The 18,789-nt window shown below is 32.6% G+C and overlaps 1 pseudogene; it reads right to left on the bottom strand.

The window, feature by feature from the left end:
* Positions 1-12,778: 12,778 nt before the first annotated feature.
* LOC113200263 (protein transport protein Sec23A pseudogene) lies at positions 12,779-17,305 on the bottom strand (annotated as a pseudogene).
* Between the last annotated feature and the right edge of the window lie 1,484 nt (positions 17,306-18,789).

The following is an 18,789-nucleotide window of genomic DNA, read 5'->3' as shown; positions in this document are numbered from 1 at the left end:
TGAACAGACACTTCTCAGAAGATGATGTACAATCAATCAACAAATACATTAAAAAATGTTCACCATTACTAATAATTAGAGAAATGGAAATCAAAACTGCTCTAAGATTTCATCTCACTCCAGTCAGAATGGCAACTATTATGAATACAAACAACAATAAATGTTGACAAGGATGTGGTGAAAAAGGTACACTCATAACCTGCTGTTGAGACTGAAAATTGGTGCAGACAATATGGAAAGCAGTATGGAGATTTCGTGGAAAATTGGGAGTAGAACCACCATTTGACCCAGCTATACCTCTCTTTGGTCTATAACCAAAGGACTTGAAAAAAGAATGCTATAGGGACACAGCCACATCAATATTTATAACAGCACAATTCACAATAGCTAAACTGTGGAGCCAACCTAGAAGTCCTTCAACAGATAAATGGATAAAAAAATGTGGCATATATATACAATGGAATATTATTCAGGAATAAAAGAGAATGAAATCGTGGCATTTGCAGGTAAATTTATTTGATATAATCAGGCTGATTCATAGTGGAATAGAGATAGGAAGCATGGGAGGAATAAACAAACTCTAGATAGGGCAGAGGCGGGAGGGGAAGGGAGGGGGCATGGGGTTATAAATGATGGTGGAATGTGATGATCATTATTATCCAAAGTACATGTATAAAGACACAAATTGGTGTAAATATACTTTGTATACAACCAGAGATATGAAAAATTGTGCTCTATATGTGTAATAAGAATTGTAATGCATTCCACTGTCATATATAAATAATTTTTTTAAAAAGCTGATGGGAAATATTGTGTTTAGAATTGTTAAACCACCTCTGAACAGGATACTGTTTGTACATGTTTATTGAGTTGAGAGAGGTTGGAGGGAAGAAGTTGCAGGAGGTGTTTTGTTAGAGTGTGCTATAAAATTTCAGTTTATCCATTGCCCTGTAATGTGCATTTTATTTAATAGGCTGTACTGTATATAATGTGTCTATACTGGACAAAAGACTCCTTCTGATTTCAGAATATCTTTAATCTGTAGATATTAAAGAGGTTGCCAATGTATGACAAAAATAGAATTAGTAAATCAACACATTTTGTACACTTTGTGTTAACATTCATAGAAATGTGGTCTTCTGAACAGGACTTTTGGAAGGGAAATTGTAACATGCCATCTGAGTGACACATGCATGTATATCACATGTGACCAAGGAGAGAAGGAAATGAAAGAAATAAAAGATTCTAGGGCAGATTGATCCACTTAGAAGGCACTTTATGATATAACCATTGTTACATGTGTGTAGTTTATTCAACACTATTATGTACCTAGTGGACAAATTTAAGTCCTTCTTTGAAACATCTAGTTTTTTTAGATGTTTAGAAGTACAAAAATTATATTAAAAGTAGAGATAGTAAATAACACTTGTTGTAGATATCTTTTTGTTAAAATTCATAATGAAGTAACTCTCTTTTGGAAATAGGATGATCAAAACACTTCTATGAGCACTACACATTATGTTTGTGCTAGTTCCAGGAGGAAGAAGGAAAAGAAAAATGAAAGGGCTTCATACCAAAGTGGTTTCTCTGAAGAAAGAATGACCATTGTTGCTTATGTCTGTGAGTTTTGTTTTACTGTGCTTTATATATAGTGTATGTAAAGGACAAATGAATTCTAATTTACATCTACTCTATCTAGATGTTAAAGTGGTCACCAGTGTATGAAAAACGTACACTTAGTAAACTAACACACTGAATATACTTCGTGTGAAAATCCATGGGAAAGACTGTTCTTAAAACCATGTAGGAAGTGAAATTGTTAAAGTCATCTCCAAGCATTACAGTTGTATATATATATTCCCTGAGTTGATAAGAGATCAGAAGGGGAAGGGTTTTAGGACAGAATGCTGTTTCTCTTTTGAAGACACTTCTAAATTCTAGATTTTTTTTTTGCTTCAAAATCTAGCCTTTGTTAAGTAAGTGTGTGTAGTTTATTCAGTGCTACTGTATGTATAATTGGAAACATAAGCCCTTGTTGGAAACATCTAGTTGTTCTAGATACTTAAACGTGCAAAACACATGGTAAAAGTAGATGGTTAATGTAATAACCTTTAAGTATTTTCTGTTATACATAGAAATGGTTGCTATTTGTTGGAATGGAATTTTTGAACTTGATGTCTTGGAGAGCATGTCAAAGGTTCTCCCGGTGTTTGGTGTAGAAGGAGAAAGTAGGCATACAGAAGCAATATGTGCCCCTTCGTTGAGTTCAGATTGTCTAACCACTGTTATATGAGTATTTTTGTTAATATTTTTGGTTATTAAAGGATAGGTCCTATTGCCCAAAGTTTGTTAGACAAAGCAAAATAATCTACATAAATATACTTTGGTTAGCTTTTACGAAGAACTGTCTTCTGGGAATGACCTTTGTAAGTCCTACCTCTTTGAGCAACAGGTAATCCTGAATTTAGTCACTGCAATGGTAAAGAATAAGAGAAATCATAAGGAGAAGGTCTCTTTGCTAGTATCACAATATCAGTAAAACAGTTGTAGGTCATAACCATAGATCTATGTGTGTAATTTTGATAAAGCATTCTTGTTTATTGTGCACAAAGTTTATACTTTATTTCACAATGTCTAAGCTTTCTAGATGTCCAGAAGTGACAGTGTATCATAAAAAGTAGAGCTAGTGGATTAGCCAAATAGCAAATATATATATTTTGTAGCAAGGATGGTGGAATGTAATGTGATGGTCATCATTATTCAAAGTACATGTATGAAGACTTCAATTGTGTGTCAATATACCTTATATACAAACAGAGATATGAAAAATTGTGGTATATATGTGTATTAAGAATAGTAATGCAAAAAAGTACATGTATAATGGCATAAATTGACATAAACATACTTTATATACAGAGATAAGAAAAATTGTGCTCTATATGTGTAATAAGAATTGTAATGCATTCCACTGTTGTCGTGTATTTAAAAAAAAGAATAAAATCAATAAAAAATAAAATAAATTTTAAAATGGGGCTGGGGATGTAACTCAGTGGTTGAGTGCCCCTGAGTTTAATCACCAGTACCAAAAAAGATTTAAAACAATAGAAAAGATACATCCTGGACATGGAATTGTTTTATCTCTGAGCAGTGTGTATCAGGACTTGTTCATTAGGCTAGCAACAGAGGGGCAGAAGGAAGCACACAGGGAAAGATAGGAGCAAGTGCTCAAGAATTTACATTTTGATGTGGCCCATTGGTGTGTGTGTGTGCATCTTCTGCTGAGAATAAGTTTTCTTGCTAATATTTTAGTAGTAGAAATTTGGTAATGAACACTCTTAGAAACATGCTTGGTGCATTCTGTTGCTTGTCTCATTTTAAATTGAGCATTAAGAGAAGGCATTATTTTAGTTGTAATTCTGCCAACATGTCTATCTAGAGGCCTGTTGCCATTTCTGTCTTCAGTGAATTTTTGGTTCCCAAAAAGGATTACAGATTTTTGTAACAGATTAAGCTGGTGTAATGTGTTCCCTGTTATTAAAAATACTCATGTAGCTTAGCGATTTTGAATTGGTGAATATTTGTGATGTGTGGAAAAGCATGATATAACTATGATCTCAATCACACAAAATGGGCTCTTTTGTTTATATATATGCTTGACCTGGAGGGACATGTCCACCTGAGCTGCTTGTAACTGAATGACTTTTTTTATGTTTTTCCATTTCCTGTAATGCACATATTCACTTTTAAATAATAAAAAAAATTAAACAAAAAACAAAAGAAAGAGAATGTGGTCTACACACATAAAAAATGTTATTCAGCCTTTAAAAAGAATTAATACTCCATGTATCACAACTTATATGAACATTCTGGAATTTATGCTAAGTGAAATAGCACAGTCACCAAATGTTGAATACTAAATTATTCCAATGTTATGAGACACTACAAGCAGTAACCATTCTGGTGATTGTCAGGGGCTAGTTGAAGGGAGAACTATGAATATTTTATTCAAGTTGTATAGAACTTCAGTCATGCAATATGAAAATGTTCTAGATACTTTCTGTACAAGTATGTGCAGATAATTAACAATATTATACTGTATATTCTAAAAGTGTTAAGAGTATAGACCATGTTGTGTGTTTCTTACCACAATAACAACAACATACATACCTACATATTTCTGATTTCCTTTCCCAGAGGATCTGTTTAAACAGTTGTGCATTGGGACCTAAAAAATTTTATTTATATTATGTTTCCAGTTGCTTTTGAAATTGTTGTTTCATGCACAATACTCTGAAAAGCATTCAACAGAGCAGAGTTTGGTAAAATTTCTCTTTGGAAGGGCCAAATAATAATAATAATTTAGACTTTGTGGACCATTGAGTTTCTGTTATAAATATGTAACTTTGCCATTAAAGGAGAAAGCAGCCACAGACAATGCTTAAATGAATGGACATGTCTCTGTTTCAATAAAACTTCATTTATTAGCTATGAAATTTTAATTTCATGTAATTCTCACATTACAAACATATTTTTTTTGTTTTATTGAGTTTTTTAAAATGTAAAAACCATTCCTAATTTGTAGGCAATACAAAAATAGGTCATAGGTTTATTTGGCCCATAATTGTTATTTTGTCTTTCATTGTTTTATGTCATACTATTAATATGACTTTTTAATTTACCTATATTAATAATAGCTAATAGGGCTGGGGTTGTAGCTCACTAGTGGAATGCTTGCCTCCATGTGTGAGGCACTGAGTTTGGTTTTCGGCACCACATAAAAATAAATAAAATAAAGGTATTGTATCCATTTACAACTAAAAATAATAATAATAATAATAATAATAATAATGGCTAATAGTTATGTAACACGTATTATATACTGTTTAAACTGGTTTTCCTATAAATTGATTTAATACTAATACAAATGAAAGAATTGAAGCACAGAAACTTCAAAGAAATTACTCATAGTCTCACAACTAGTCAGTAGTATAGCTAGAACTGAAGCAATCTAAGCAGGCCAGCTCCATAGGTCTTGTTCAAGAGACATTACAATAGGTGAGGGAACCATGTCATGGAGAAGTGAAATGTTCTCATAATAGTGACATATTTGATAATTGAAACAGCCAGATTAGCACTCTCTCAATCCACCCTTTTACACCTTGCCTACCAATTCTAATTTCCCCATCTTTTGCAAACCATGGTTTCACTGTCCCCCACCAAAAAGTCCAAGTTATTAGGCTATGATTGCCATTACTAAACTATGAATTATTTGGAACAATGGCATAATGGGGTTTACTTGCTCAATACATACAAAGGCTCATAGAGTTAATGCTCTCTTATTGTCTTTCCAAGCAAAAACATTTAATTCCTCACTCAAAATACTGACTGATTATACTGGAGAACATTCACTGTTTATCTTTTAAGGCCTTAGTGTATTTCTAATCCCAATCAGGGAAAAAAAGGATACCACTTTATGATTCCATTTGAGCCTTAAATTATGGTTATTCATTTCATTTAAACAATACTCTTTGTTCCTACATTTATTGGACATGTGAACATATTATTAACAAACCACATTTTATGCCCCTTTAGAAATTAAAATGATTTTTATTTTGAAGTGTGCAGCAGCAAAAAATACTGTAAAAATACACAGAGTAATTTTTTAATCATTAGTTGTATGAAATGATAGCTTATGAAAGAATTTATGAGCAAAAAAAGACTTCCATAAGACAGGTGGTGCAAGTATATATAAAAAAATAAGTATTTCTAGAGTCTTACAGGTTCACTTTTATTCTGAGTTATTTTAGAACATTTTTATCCAAAATGTGTATAGTATAATTAGAAAGAATTGAAATTTCAATCTCTCTATTATCAGTTTAGTTTCCAAAATTTCAAATTAATTATCAAATATTCTCAAAGTTTTTGTATTACATCATTAACAACTTTAATCATTTTTAAATTGAAACTTGGAAAACTTGTAGTGCATTTGTTCTTCTTAACTAATAAGAGCAAATAGGAAGCTGGAGTGAAGCTTAGTGGTAGACCACTTGCCTAACATGTTTCAGGTCCTAGGATCAATCCTGATTTTCTTATGCAGATAACTGATTGTTTTCACATGATATAACTGATATATATATATATATATCTCAACACATAAATTTCTTTTGTGTCAAGCACAAGTTATTACTTAAGCTTGGAGCTTCTGGGAGTAACCTCCTACTTGAAATTCAAACAAAATAACAGTAAGGATTTATTTCAATACAATGTTGAGGCAATTTTGTAATCCATTCACAAAAAACATAATTAAATCAGATTGTAATAAATATTTGTTAAATACATGTCTCTTGCAAACTAAAAAAGAGAATAAATAATTCTACAATAAATCTTTAAAAATAAGTTATTATGAAACCTATAAACATTCAAATGCCATAAACTACTATTCAAAATACCTCATTATTTGAAAACTCTAATTTAAGTAAGTAAAACTTATCTATTTAAGTTTTCCTGGCATATGCACCTACAGTATTTGTAGGTGGAACAGCCAGGAGTACATGATAAACACTTCCCTAATAGTGAATTAATGAATTATTTTGAAACAGAAAATGATCCTGCATGACATTATCATTGTCACTAGAAATGTGTAAGATGAATAGACTGATCATTGGATTACACATATTACAAATGTATCAACTGAGTAATAGAAATAGCACTGCAATTTAAATTCAGTACCCTAGTTACCAGAGTCTGGTCCTGAGTCCTTTGGTTGGTGTAATACATTAAAAGCAGCCAGGGGGGGCAGGGTTGTGGCTAAGGGGTAGAGCACTTGCCTAGCATGGTGAGGCACTAGGTTCAATCCTCAGCATCACATAAAAAAAGAAATAAAAATGGAATAAAGTTATGTCCAACTACAAAAAAATACTTAAAAAAGTATCCAGAAGCTGAATAAAATTACATTCTAGAGTCTTTTTCATGAGGCTTATAGTGAGATCTAGGAATCTCCCAATTTAAAAAATATCTCAATTAAGACAGAAATGCAAAAACTCTTTCTTACTACTATGTGTTATATGAATTCAGCCAAACCATGAATCAAAATTGTTTCCAGAAAATTACAACTCACACAAAACTAGTCCTAAATAAAACTAAATTAATAATACATGTAGGCAAAGTTACTCTTGAGCAATCTTTCCCCACCCTCCACAATTTACACAAATTTCCTTAATCTACCAATGACCATTACTTTAAATATTGAGTCTTTATTCTTTCTAATTAATATGTTTACTAAATAATAGTTTTTCTTCTATTTTAGTTTTCAGGAGACAAGTACCTAACAAATATTTACTTACTCGTGTAAATACTAGTCCTTTATTCAATTAATTCTAAAGATAATATCTAAAGGTGGGTTTAGTATTTTTCAATTTCCATTGTAAATTTGAATAAAAAGGACAATCTTTCATTGTCTTGTAAATATATTGTCTTTCTCAGGTTCATCATAAGCCTGGATAGTTATATGATTCTCATATGGATGTTAACTAGTATAGCTTCATCCACCAATTATTTATTCCAGCCAGGAACCTGACAGTCATTTTCTATTTCTCAACTCTGCTTACCTTACATGTCTACTCATCAGCGGTTTTAATGTATTATTTGAATGACTGCTCTAAATATGTTTTACACTTGCAAAATTCTAACTAATATAACAAGATTTCTTCCACTTTTGCCATATTTTATAGTCTGTTATATATATATATAAACCACAGCTGGTTACAGTGGCACACACCTGTAATCCCAGTGGATAAGGGGTCTGAGGGAGGAGGATTGGGATTTCAAAGCCAGACTCAGCAAAATTGAGGTGCAAAATAACTCAGTAAGACACTGTCTCCAAATAAAATACAAAATAGGGCTGGGTATGTAGCTCAGTTTTTAGGTGCCCCTGAATTCAATACCCAGTACCAAAAAATTAAAAAAAATGAAAAAGAAAGAAAGAAAGAAAAATAAAAAAAGAAAAGAAAACCACAAATGCTGGTAAGTCTAATTTTCAGTGAGAATATATTAACATCATTTTATTAATTAAATTTTCATCCAACAATAGCTAAACCTGGTATCTTTCACAAAATCCACCTTCACGAAATGTTATCAGATTTCTACACTGACTTAATAGTCAAATAAACACCAACCTGGTACAATAATGAAGGGGATATTAGTTTTGTGGAATAGATTACTCAAAATGAGAGAGATTGATTGAGCTACATGTAGTAGATAATGGGGATGCTATTTTGTAATTTCCAGTGTTTGCTTTTACAATTACCTGATTATTAAAAACACTAATAATTTGTTAAAAAATAAATTTAATATAACTGAATTATTATTGGAGAATGAAGCAACTAGAATTTCTATCTCATAAGACCATCACAACATGAGGAGATTGTGGCAGCATATGTATTATATTCCTACATCTTCCTCTATTTTTAAGTATAATTGTTTGTTTCACTTGTACATTAGAATTACATAAATGTATTTAACATTACCAGTGTTGCTCTTCATGAAAATTTATAGCCCATACTATTTTTATACCATGTATTTGTTGTTATCATGTAAAGCATCCAAGTGAAGGAAGACACTTGATAAACATTATTATATCATATAGAAAAAGGTTCATCCTATCATTAATATTTTTTCATTGCAATACATGCTGAGACCACACTGATATCTACTAGTACAAAGAAAGCAAGAATGGTAACATATTTCTGAAAGTATCATCTTTTATTTCATCTGATACTTCAAAGAAAAGTACCATTATCCCCATTAGTTCCCACTCAGCCATCTAAATATTTTACCACGGATGAAAAAGTGAAAAAAAAAAACTAAGAATCTGATAAAATTAATCTTAATTTGAATAGTTCGGAGAAAAAGGTAAGACAAGAAATAAACATTCATTTTTTATAGCATAGAATATATGACACTGTATTATTTATGACAAAATGAGTAGAACAAACTGTAGTATAAGTAGGTGAAGGAAAACTGTTATAACATGTAGAGAATAACTGTCTAGAAATTATTTGAAGTAGAGTGGACAGAACTGATAACAAATTGTCAAGAAATCAATCATATTGAGGGCTGCAGTAGTTTTACAGAACATTTTTTCCATATCATTTAAGACTGGTGATAGAGAATTAATTTATTCCAATCATTCATCCTTTCACTTATTCATTTGTGCACTTCAGAAATATACAAAAATGTATCCTTTCCCCCTTTTGTCAACACCCAGAATTTATTGTTTGTAACCTCTATATGGAATATATACTAAGTTTGGCAAATACCTGAAAGAGATGAGAGATCAACATATATGATAAACTCATTGTAAACTATACTTCTAGGAAAGGCACCCTTTCAATAGCTGTCTAGTAATTTTCATTGCTAAAATAGAATACCACATAGTGTGTAAATTATAAACAATAGAATATTTTCTGGCTTATTGCACTAAAGGCTGAGAAGGCTAATATTGAGGGATTCCATCTGGTGAGAGCCTGTCTGTTATGTCATAACATAAAATAATTTAAAAAAACATCACATGACAAAGTAGCACTAAAATAAGAGGAAAAAGGGGGAAGGAGTCCTTGTTTTGTAATCTAACCACCTTTTAAAGTCTGCCACTCAGCACTGTAAGAGTAGCAATTTAACTTTATGAGTTTTGAATGGAATATTTAAACAATAGCAGTACTTTAAGAAAGTACCCCATGGAGAAAAAGAACATAAGATACACACACATTATTGGTGGTGTGTAAGTGTACACTTGAATGACTAAACAAGAGATACATTAAACACATTTTATTCTTCTTGTTAATTCAATAGCATGTTAAATTCTTAATTACGGTAGGTGCATATGTCCATTAATTTGTGTGACTCAAAGCTATTAGTTAATGTAATCCTAAATACAACCTACTTGAAGAGTGAGATTGATTTTTATATTTGTGAGATACAAGTGTTAATTTATAAGATAAACTTAAAATATTTTGCAACTTTTTTTGTTCCACTACAATGGTTAAATGTAAATAGCAAAAAATCAGGTATTATTTTGAAACTGAAATATTATCATTAGAATTTTAAAAATGATGCCATTTCCAGTGATTTACAACACATAGCTAATAAAAACTATCTACAAAACTATTTGTACATTTGGAAGTGTTAAGTTTCAAAGTATTATCAATAGAATATAAATCATGTAAAAATCTAATTATAAGAACAAAATTTTCTGAAAAAAATTCTGGAGTGAACATAAAATTATCTAAAATTTTATATCATTATTTTATTGCTTATGTAAACATTGAAATATCTGAACAGAACACCTATAAATATAAAATGCTTATTTAATCTACTTGTTAATATTTTCTGGCTTGCAATTTTCATTTGTAAGAAATAGAGAAAAAGCCAGGTGTGGTGATTCACACCTATAATCTCAACAGTTCTGGAAGCTGAGTCAAGAGGTTCACAAATTCAAAGCCAGCCTCAGAAACTTAACAGCCCTAAGCAACTCAGTGACACCCTACCTCTAAATAATAGAAATAGATATAGATACAAATATATAAAGGGCTGGAGGTGTGGATCAGTGGTTAAGAACCCCTGAGTTCAATCTCCAGTATCAAAAAAAAAAAAATGGCTGGGGTTGTGGCTTAGCAGTAGAGCATTTGCCTTGTACTCGAAAGACCCTGGGTTCCATCCTCAGCACCACACAAAACTATATAAGTGAAATAAAGGTTTAAAAAAGAAAAGGAGATAAAATTTTTAAAAAATACAAAGAAGTAGAAACAAATATTTTTGTAATGAATATATTTATCTACTTAATATAACATAGTTAATACCTTACAATATTATTTACAACCTCTAAATATTTGGAACCAGGGCAGTATGTATTCTTGTCTTAGCCTCACAAGTATTAGGCTTGGGTAAGGAAGCTCTTTATTACCTAACTTGCACAAAGATAGGTCCTTTCTTGATATCAATATTGCATCAAAAGTCTATCAAGCTAAAAAACTTGCACCCATCAATTGTATTTCCCAAGACTTCAGGGTTGACACATTTAATGGGAATGATCAAGAATAAGTTGAGAAAGAAAAAATAGTAGAACAAGGCTAGAAACTGTGTTCTACAAACCATTTGTTTTTAGTTCTGGTCTCATATTTCTTAGTATTTAACCCTGCCAGTATATGTTACATATGCACAACACCCAACACCTTTGGTGACTGTTTGAAATGTGAATCATGGGATAGTTAAATTTTATAATTGTATGAAATGCGCTGAAGTTCATTTTTTCCACAGAGAATAGTTTATTTTATTGGCGATTTGATTTAGCACAGTTCAATTCATATAAAATGTAACTTACTTAAGAAAACTGATATAACAATTATAAGTTTTCTGTTTTTCTGTGTTCATGCAAGTAATAATCATCAAAACTGTCTTTCTAAGCATATTACAGAGCACCACCATTCATTTGCAGTTATTTATATGTAAATTTTATCATCAAAACATATTTGACTTTAGCAATGTAAACATATGCCATAAGTAAACTTTAAAAAGTAAAAGTGAATCTTACTAATGAATAACTCATACAGAACTGAGAATCATCACATGACATAATGAAACATTATATAATACTGCTTCAATAATTACTACAACTTAATAAAGTCCACACAAAGGAAAGAGAAATAAGAAGTGTAAACTCCAAAAACAATGTTAAAATACTGAAGGATATGCTGAAAAATTAACCACAGAAAAAGAATGGGAAACAACAAAATGATGTAGTGAAAACCAAATTTGGTTTAGTAGTTATAGCAATAATATTTTTGCAAAGAACTTCTTTATGCATTCTGACCATGTGTTTTATTTTTGGTCTCCTTTTTAAAAATATATTATTGTGGTTAGTCACATAAGTTAGGTACTTTGTGGGAATTTCATATTTAATGTCAGTTGTGGGAATGTTATCCCCACCAAGGTTTTTCATCTCTAAATAATTTTTCCAAATAATCAAAAAAATAAATTATCTTCATGAAAATTATCATTATAAAGTCAGATAATTTCTAAATTAATTTGTCTTAATAGAATAAATGCAGGAAAAGGTGTATATACAAGTGCTAAAAATATTCAAAAAATAAGCAAAAATGTTCACAGTTATCATTACTGTTGATTTGTTACTTTCTGAATAAAATTAAATAAGTTATTAAAAGGTCAGTGAGGACATTCAGTGCCACTTCAGATTTGTCTCTAATATACAAATAAATTCTATCTGCTGTACAAGGCAGACTCTATTTTTCTCTTAAACATAATTAAGTTATAAATACTTTTAAATTCTAAAACCACTTAAAATACTGTAGCAAGCAAAACAAATTTGCTCTCAATGCTCTCATATATTCCAGTTTTATCTACAAACATGAACATTTTTCCATGTTGTCTCAAACTATACTGATACAAAAAAGTCTAGAGAGTTCTATTGGTTTCCATAGACAAATTGAAAAAGGGAAAAAATGAAACTGAAATATTTTATCTTTTTAAGTGTGTTTAGCATGCCAAGCAGCATTTAACACAGCAAGTTTCTCCAAGCTATTCATAAACACCTGTAAACTAACATTAACTGTGAGGATAGGTGTTTCAGACTCCTGTCCCCAAGCATACATATTATTTTGAGTCTATGAAGGGCTGGGCTGTATTTTGAAAGCAGGAAACAAGCCTAGCTGTGCCTGTGTTCAGTGTCATTATATCTTGGTATTGGAAATATGGAGTGGATCATCTACTGAGGCTTGCAGAAGGTGATAGAAATTTTTATATTTTGGCAAATCCTGGTATCCTGACTTCCTCCACTGTACTATGGTCTCATCATAATAAATCAAAATCTGGAAGAATGTGTCAATAAGAAGAATACAATCTGCAAAAATGCTGCTGCTATCAAGAAGAACCAGCTATGGTGGTCCCATAAAAGAACATGCATATATAATAGGCTGAATCATGATTAGAGACTAGGTCAAATCTTGACACATCAAATTATGATGATAGCATGAACTTTCATCAGGAATATTGTTAAAAACTTGCAAGAAAGGAGATCTTAAAAGAAATATACACTGTGGATAAAGAAAGTTTCTGAAAATCTGAATGAAATTGATAATCTTTATGATACTCTTTAAATCTCTAATGCAGTCCAATGAGCTGTCTGTTCAGCCATCTGAACACATCTGGCTCTTCCTCTGTTTCCACTCTACATATTGCTAACTGGGCCATAAGAATGGCAGCTGCCTCCTGGTCAAAAGATGCACAAATGTTTTGAGTTTGAGCAGCTGCCCAGTTCCTAGTAATGGTGGTCACTCTGATGCATCTCTGCCCATTGCATGCTGATACCATGTCACAAACTGGATTGCACCATGTCCACCTTGAAGAACTGGAGCATTATGCTGATTAACAACCTAAAAATACATAGCTAAGGTTGTAGTGAGATAGAATCTGCATAACTTCCCTTGACAAATGCCACACATTCCTATCACATTTTGCAGGCATACAGGGTCCTTTTGAATTGAGAGACACACAGGGTCCAATTGCTCCTGAAATTTTTATTTCCCTTAAAGTGTTTATTTCTAATGCACCACCACAACTCATTTTAAACTGTTCATGAATATCTTTGGGAAAGACTGTTTGAAAAGTTTGTTTGATAAAGAAGTGTTAAAAGAATCTCCCATTACCATGTATTCACCAGTAAGGTTGGAACAGCATTTTATCTGCAAGAGACCCGTCTGATCTAATGCACATGCATAGATGTCAATAACATGACGAGTTGTAGCAGCTTGATTAGCCAGTTCTTCAAAATGCTTGGGTCCTTTTTAAACATATTTGACATTGTCTTTTTCAATATCATGCCATGATATTCTAGGCATCATCAATTCATCTCCAACCACCATTCTAGCTGCTTGAATAGCAAGACCACCAATGGACATCATAATATGAGCACCAGCGTTGGGGAAAATACACTTGATTAGTCCTACAGCTATGCAAAGTGCCATTTCTGAGGTACACAAAGGTCCCTTTCCCTGTAATATAGGCCAAGGGTCTCACTGCTGTTCTCCCAGAAGATATGGTAGATTCATGTCTATATTCTGTACTGGGTATAAAAAAATCTATTGGATGCATGTGGCTGCTGTACCTGAGGACCATGTGTTTCTTGAGTAAGTGGTACTCTAGAGGGTCCCAGCATCTCCTACAGTTGTTTGGCAAACCATCTTTTGTTCCCTTGAAGACATAGCTTTTTGAAATACCTTCACATCCAAGTTTATGAACCTGCACATTCCTCCCCAAAGGCAAATCAAAGCTCTAGGTGATAGAAGACTTAGTGATATCTGCATTGATTCTATTAAGGCTTGTAAATCTTCATGTTCCATGCAAGTATCAACCACATAGAGGAATATCAAAGGTTTCTGAGGACCACACAGAACTACATATTCAATGCTAGAGAACTGAGGCAAATGTTCAGCATACTGATTCAGTTTAGATATCCCAGCATAAGTAGTTAGAAACTGATATTTTGATAAGAAAAGTTGCAAGACCAGAGCTTTGCTCAATAATCCACTTGACACAAAGGATTCAAAATTATTTTTTTATTCATTCAACTAATATTTATTGAAATTACTGTTGTAGAAGAGGTACTAAGCTGAAAAAAAGAGTAGATATAAAACAGAAGTGGAAAGGTTGTAAAATAAAAAATAATAAAATTGAAATATAAAATTAAAAAGTTTTAAAGGGTGAGTGGGCTAGATAATCTCATATATGGCAAGTCCAGTTTAGAACCATTAAAGGAAAATCAAGGTTTTGAGGACAGAGCACACTGCCCCTTGACTATCACTCAACAAATCAGGGTAGAGAGCTGACCATCCAGAGTATCAGATTCTATTTTTTTGCATTATAATTATTATTACACATATACCAGACTTTTTCATATCTTTGTTTGTATATGAAGTATTTTCACACCAATTCATGTCTTCATACAAGTACTTTGGTTAATGATGTCCATCACATGCCACTGCCCTTGCTAACCCCCTGCCCCCTCCCTTCCCTTCCCACCCCTCTGCTCTATCTAGAATCTATCTATTCTGCCTATGCTCCCCCTCCCTACCCCACTATGAGTCAGCCTCCTTATATTAGAGAAAACATTTGGCATTTGTTTTTTGGGGGGATTGGCTAACTTCACTTAGCATTATCTTCTCCAACGTTATCCATTTACCTGCAAATGCATGACTTTATTCTCTTTTATTGCTGAGTAAAATTCCATTGTATATATTTGCTGCATTTTTTATCCATTCATTCACTGAAGGGCATCTAGGTTGGCTCCACAGTTTAGCTATTGTGAATTGTGCTTCTATAAACATTGATGTGGCTGTGTCCCTGTGGTATGCTGTTTTTAAGCCCTTTGGGTATAGTCCAAGCTGGGTCAAATGGTGGTTCCATTCACATATTTCCAAGGAATCTTTATACTGCTTTCAATATTGACTGCACCAATTTGTAGTCCTACCAGCAATATATGAGTGTACCTTTTTCCCCATGTCCTTGCCAACACTTGTTGTTTTTCTTCATAATAGCTGCCATTCTAACTGGAATAAGATGATATCTTAGAGTAGTTTTGATTTCCATTTCTCTGGTTGCTCGAGATGTTAACCTTTTTTTATATTTTTTGATTTCTTGTGTATCCTCTTCTGAGAAGTGTCTGTTCAGGTCCTTGGTCCATTGTTGATTGGATTATTTGATTTTTAAGTGCTTAGCTTTTTGAGTTCTTTATATATCCTAGATATTAGTGCTCTATCTGATGTGTGAGGGGTAAAGATTTGCTCACAGGATATAGGATATATATTTGCTCCCTGTTAATCTCACAGATTGTTTCTTTTGCTGAGAAGAATCTTTTTTAGTTTGATTCCAACCCATTTATTTGTTCTTGGTTTTAATTCTTGTGCTATAGGAGTCCCATTAAGGAAGTTGGAGCCTAATCCCACATGATGGAGATTAGGGCTTACTTTTTCTTCTATTAGACACAGAGTCTCTGGTTTAACTCCTAGGTCCTTGATCCATTTTGAGTTAAGTTTTGTGCATGGTGAAACACAGGGGTTTAATTTTATTTAATTGATATGGATTTCCAGTATTCCTAGCACCATTTGTTGAAGATGCTATCTTTTATCCAGTTCATGTTTCTGGCACCTTTGTCTAATATAGTATAATTGTAATTTCGTGGGTTAGTCTCTGTGTCCTCTATTCTGTAGCATTGGTCTACCAGTCACTTTTGGTGCCAATACCATGCTGTTTTTGTTACTATTTCTCTGTAGTATAATTTAAGGTCTGGTATAGCGATACCACCTGCTTCACTCTTCCTGCTAAGGATTGCTTTAGCTCTTTTGGGTCTCTTATTTTTCCAGATGAATTTCATGATTGCTTTTTCTATTTCTATAAGGAATGCCATTGGAATTTTGATCAGAAATGCATTGAAATCTGTATAGTGCTTTTGGTAGTATGGTCATTTTGATAATATTAATTGTGCCTCTCCAAGAGCAAGGTACATCTTTCCACCTTCTAAGGTCTTCTTTGATTTCCCTCTTTAGGGTTCTATGGTTTTCATTGTATAGATCTTTCACCTCTTTTTAAAGTTTATTCCCAAGTATCTTATTTTTTTTTTGAGGTTATTGTGAATGGGGTAGTTTTCCTCTATTCCTTCTCAGAGGATTTGTCACTGATATACGGAAAAGCCTTTGCTTTATAGGTATTGACTTTATTTATATCCTACTGCTTTGCTGAATTCATTTATTAGTTCTAGAAGTTTTCTGGTCGAGTTTTTTAGGTCTTCTAGGTATAGAATCATATCGTCAGCAAATAGTGCTAATTTAAGTTCTTCTTTTCCTATACACATCCCTTTAATTTCTTTCGTCTGTCTAATTGCTCTGGCCAGTGTTTCAAGAATTATGTTGAATATATTGGTGAAAGAGGGCATTCCTGTCTTGTTCCTTCATTTTTTCTTCATTTAGAATGATGTTGGCTGGAGGCTTAGTGTAGATAGCCTTTCCAATGTTGAGATATGTAAGGATTCAAAATTGTGCAGCAAGTATTCCTACTACACAAAATATGTTCATATCAAATGGGTGGTAAATCAGGCCTTTCCTTCAGTGGTGTAAAGAGGGCTGCAACTGAAACAACCATTCTTGTGTAGCTTCCAGTTGAATTGAAGGCCAAACATTTCAACACAATCTAACTCCACTCCTTCTTCATGCTATTGGATGAATTCCAAATAGGTTGTCATTGTAAAGTTTGATTTTTATTTCATACTACCCCGCCTATAAGATCCCCTGTCACAACCTTGTCCTTGCAAAGTCAGTCCTCCCCATCTAGCCATACCCATAATGGCACTACAATCAAGACCCCCTCAGCCCCACCAGCTTATGACCATTTTTAAAGTTTATAACTAATCAATTTAATATGAATATAGCTGTTTTGTAAATTCTAGAATAAAAAATTATCATGATCAATGAGCACATATTACATGGATCCATTTTGTCTTTAGGCAAATGTGCCTGACTTTATTTCTACTGGAGGAAGCCTGAGTAGGGTAGCATAACATTTTAATACCCACAATATAAAATATTTCATTTAAAAATCAATAAAGACAAATAAATTATATGAATTCCTTTTGTGTCAAACCTATTGGGTAATATCCAGTAATGCATCAACATGACTCAGTTTTTCTTTGATTATTGGTTTGTTTTTTGCTTGCTTTTTTAGGCTTGTTAGCTTTGTTTTGTTTTGTAGCATTGAGAATTGAATGCAGAGCTGATCTACTAGTGAACTACATATGATACTTTTCATTTTTTATTTTGAGACAGGGTCAGCTAAGGTAGCTAAGTTACCAAGGCTGGCCTCAACTATGCAATCCTCCTGCTTTATCCTCCAGAACAGCTGGATTACAGGCATGTACAAACACACCCAGTTTTTGTTTGTTTTGTTTTTTAAATTGAAGTTATTTTCTTCTCCCTTGAGTGAGAGTGGAATAGAAAGGAAATGATAAAAATTAACTTTATCAGGCTCAAAAAGAGGAAATACATTTATCTTTGACTTTTATTGCATTTTAACAATTACTATAGCTCATCAGTATCTATCAATCAGTAAATAGATTAATCTCAGTGCCTAAGTGGGAAGTACAAATGGATTATTTCCATAAAAGTTACTATAATGATTTATGTTTAGCTGTTTCTTTTTTGTAATGTGTTATTTTCATTAAAGGCATATAATCACAATATTATTAAGCTTTAAATAATTAGAATATTAATAAATTGTATTAATTATTTTACTGGGATTGAACAGGGGCACTCTAAATATGACCTACATCCCTAGTCCATTTTTAAAAAATATTTTTCAGTTATATATGGGCACAATATCTTTATTTTGTCTATTTATTTATTTATTTTATTGCTGAGGATTGAACCCAGTGCTCACATGGGTGAGGCAAGTACTCTGCCATTGAGCCACAAGCCCAGCCCCCCCCCCCCAGTTCATTTTTATTTTGAGACAGGGTCTTGCTAAATTGTTGAGGCTGGCCTCCAACTTCTGATGATTTTGTCTCAGCCTCCCAATTGCCTGGGATTACAGTTTTATGTGCCCCCATACCCACGTTAAAGTTTTAATATTTTTAAAGTTAGATTCAGTGTTTTATTTTTCATTTATTTCCACATTAAACATGGATTCAGGGAGAAAGAAAATATTTTTAACCAGGACTTCTTTTTCACTGAC

Source organism: Urocitellus parryii, chromosome X, assembly GCF_045843805.1.
Source record: "Urocitellus parryii isolate mUroPar1 chromosome X, mUroPar1.hap1, whole genome shotgun sequence".
Classification (NCBI taxonomy): domain Eukaryota; kingdom Metazoa; phylum Chordata; class Mammalia; order Rodentia; family Sciuridae; genus Urocitellus; species Urocitellus parryii.
Note: the sequence above shows the minus strand (reverse complement) of the source record. Positions and strands in the feature narration are given on the sequence as shown.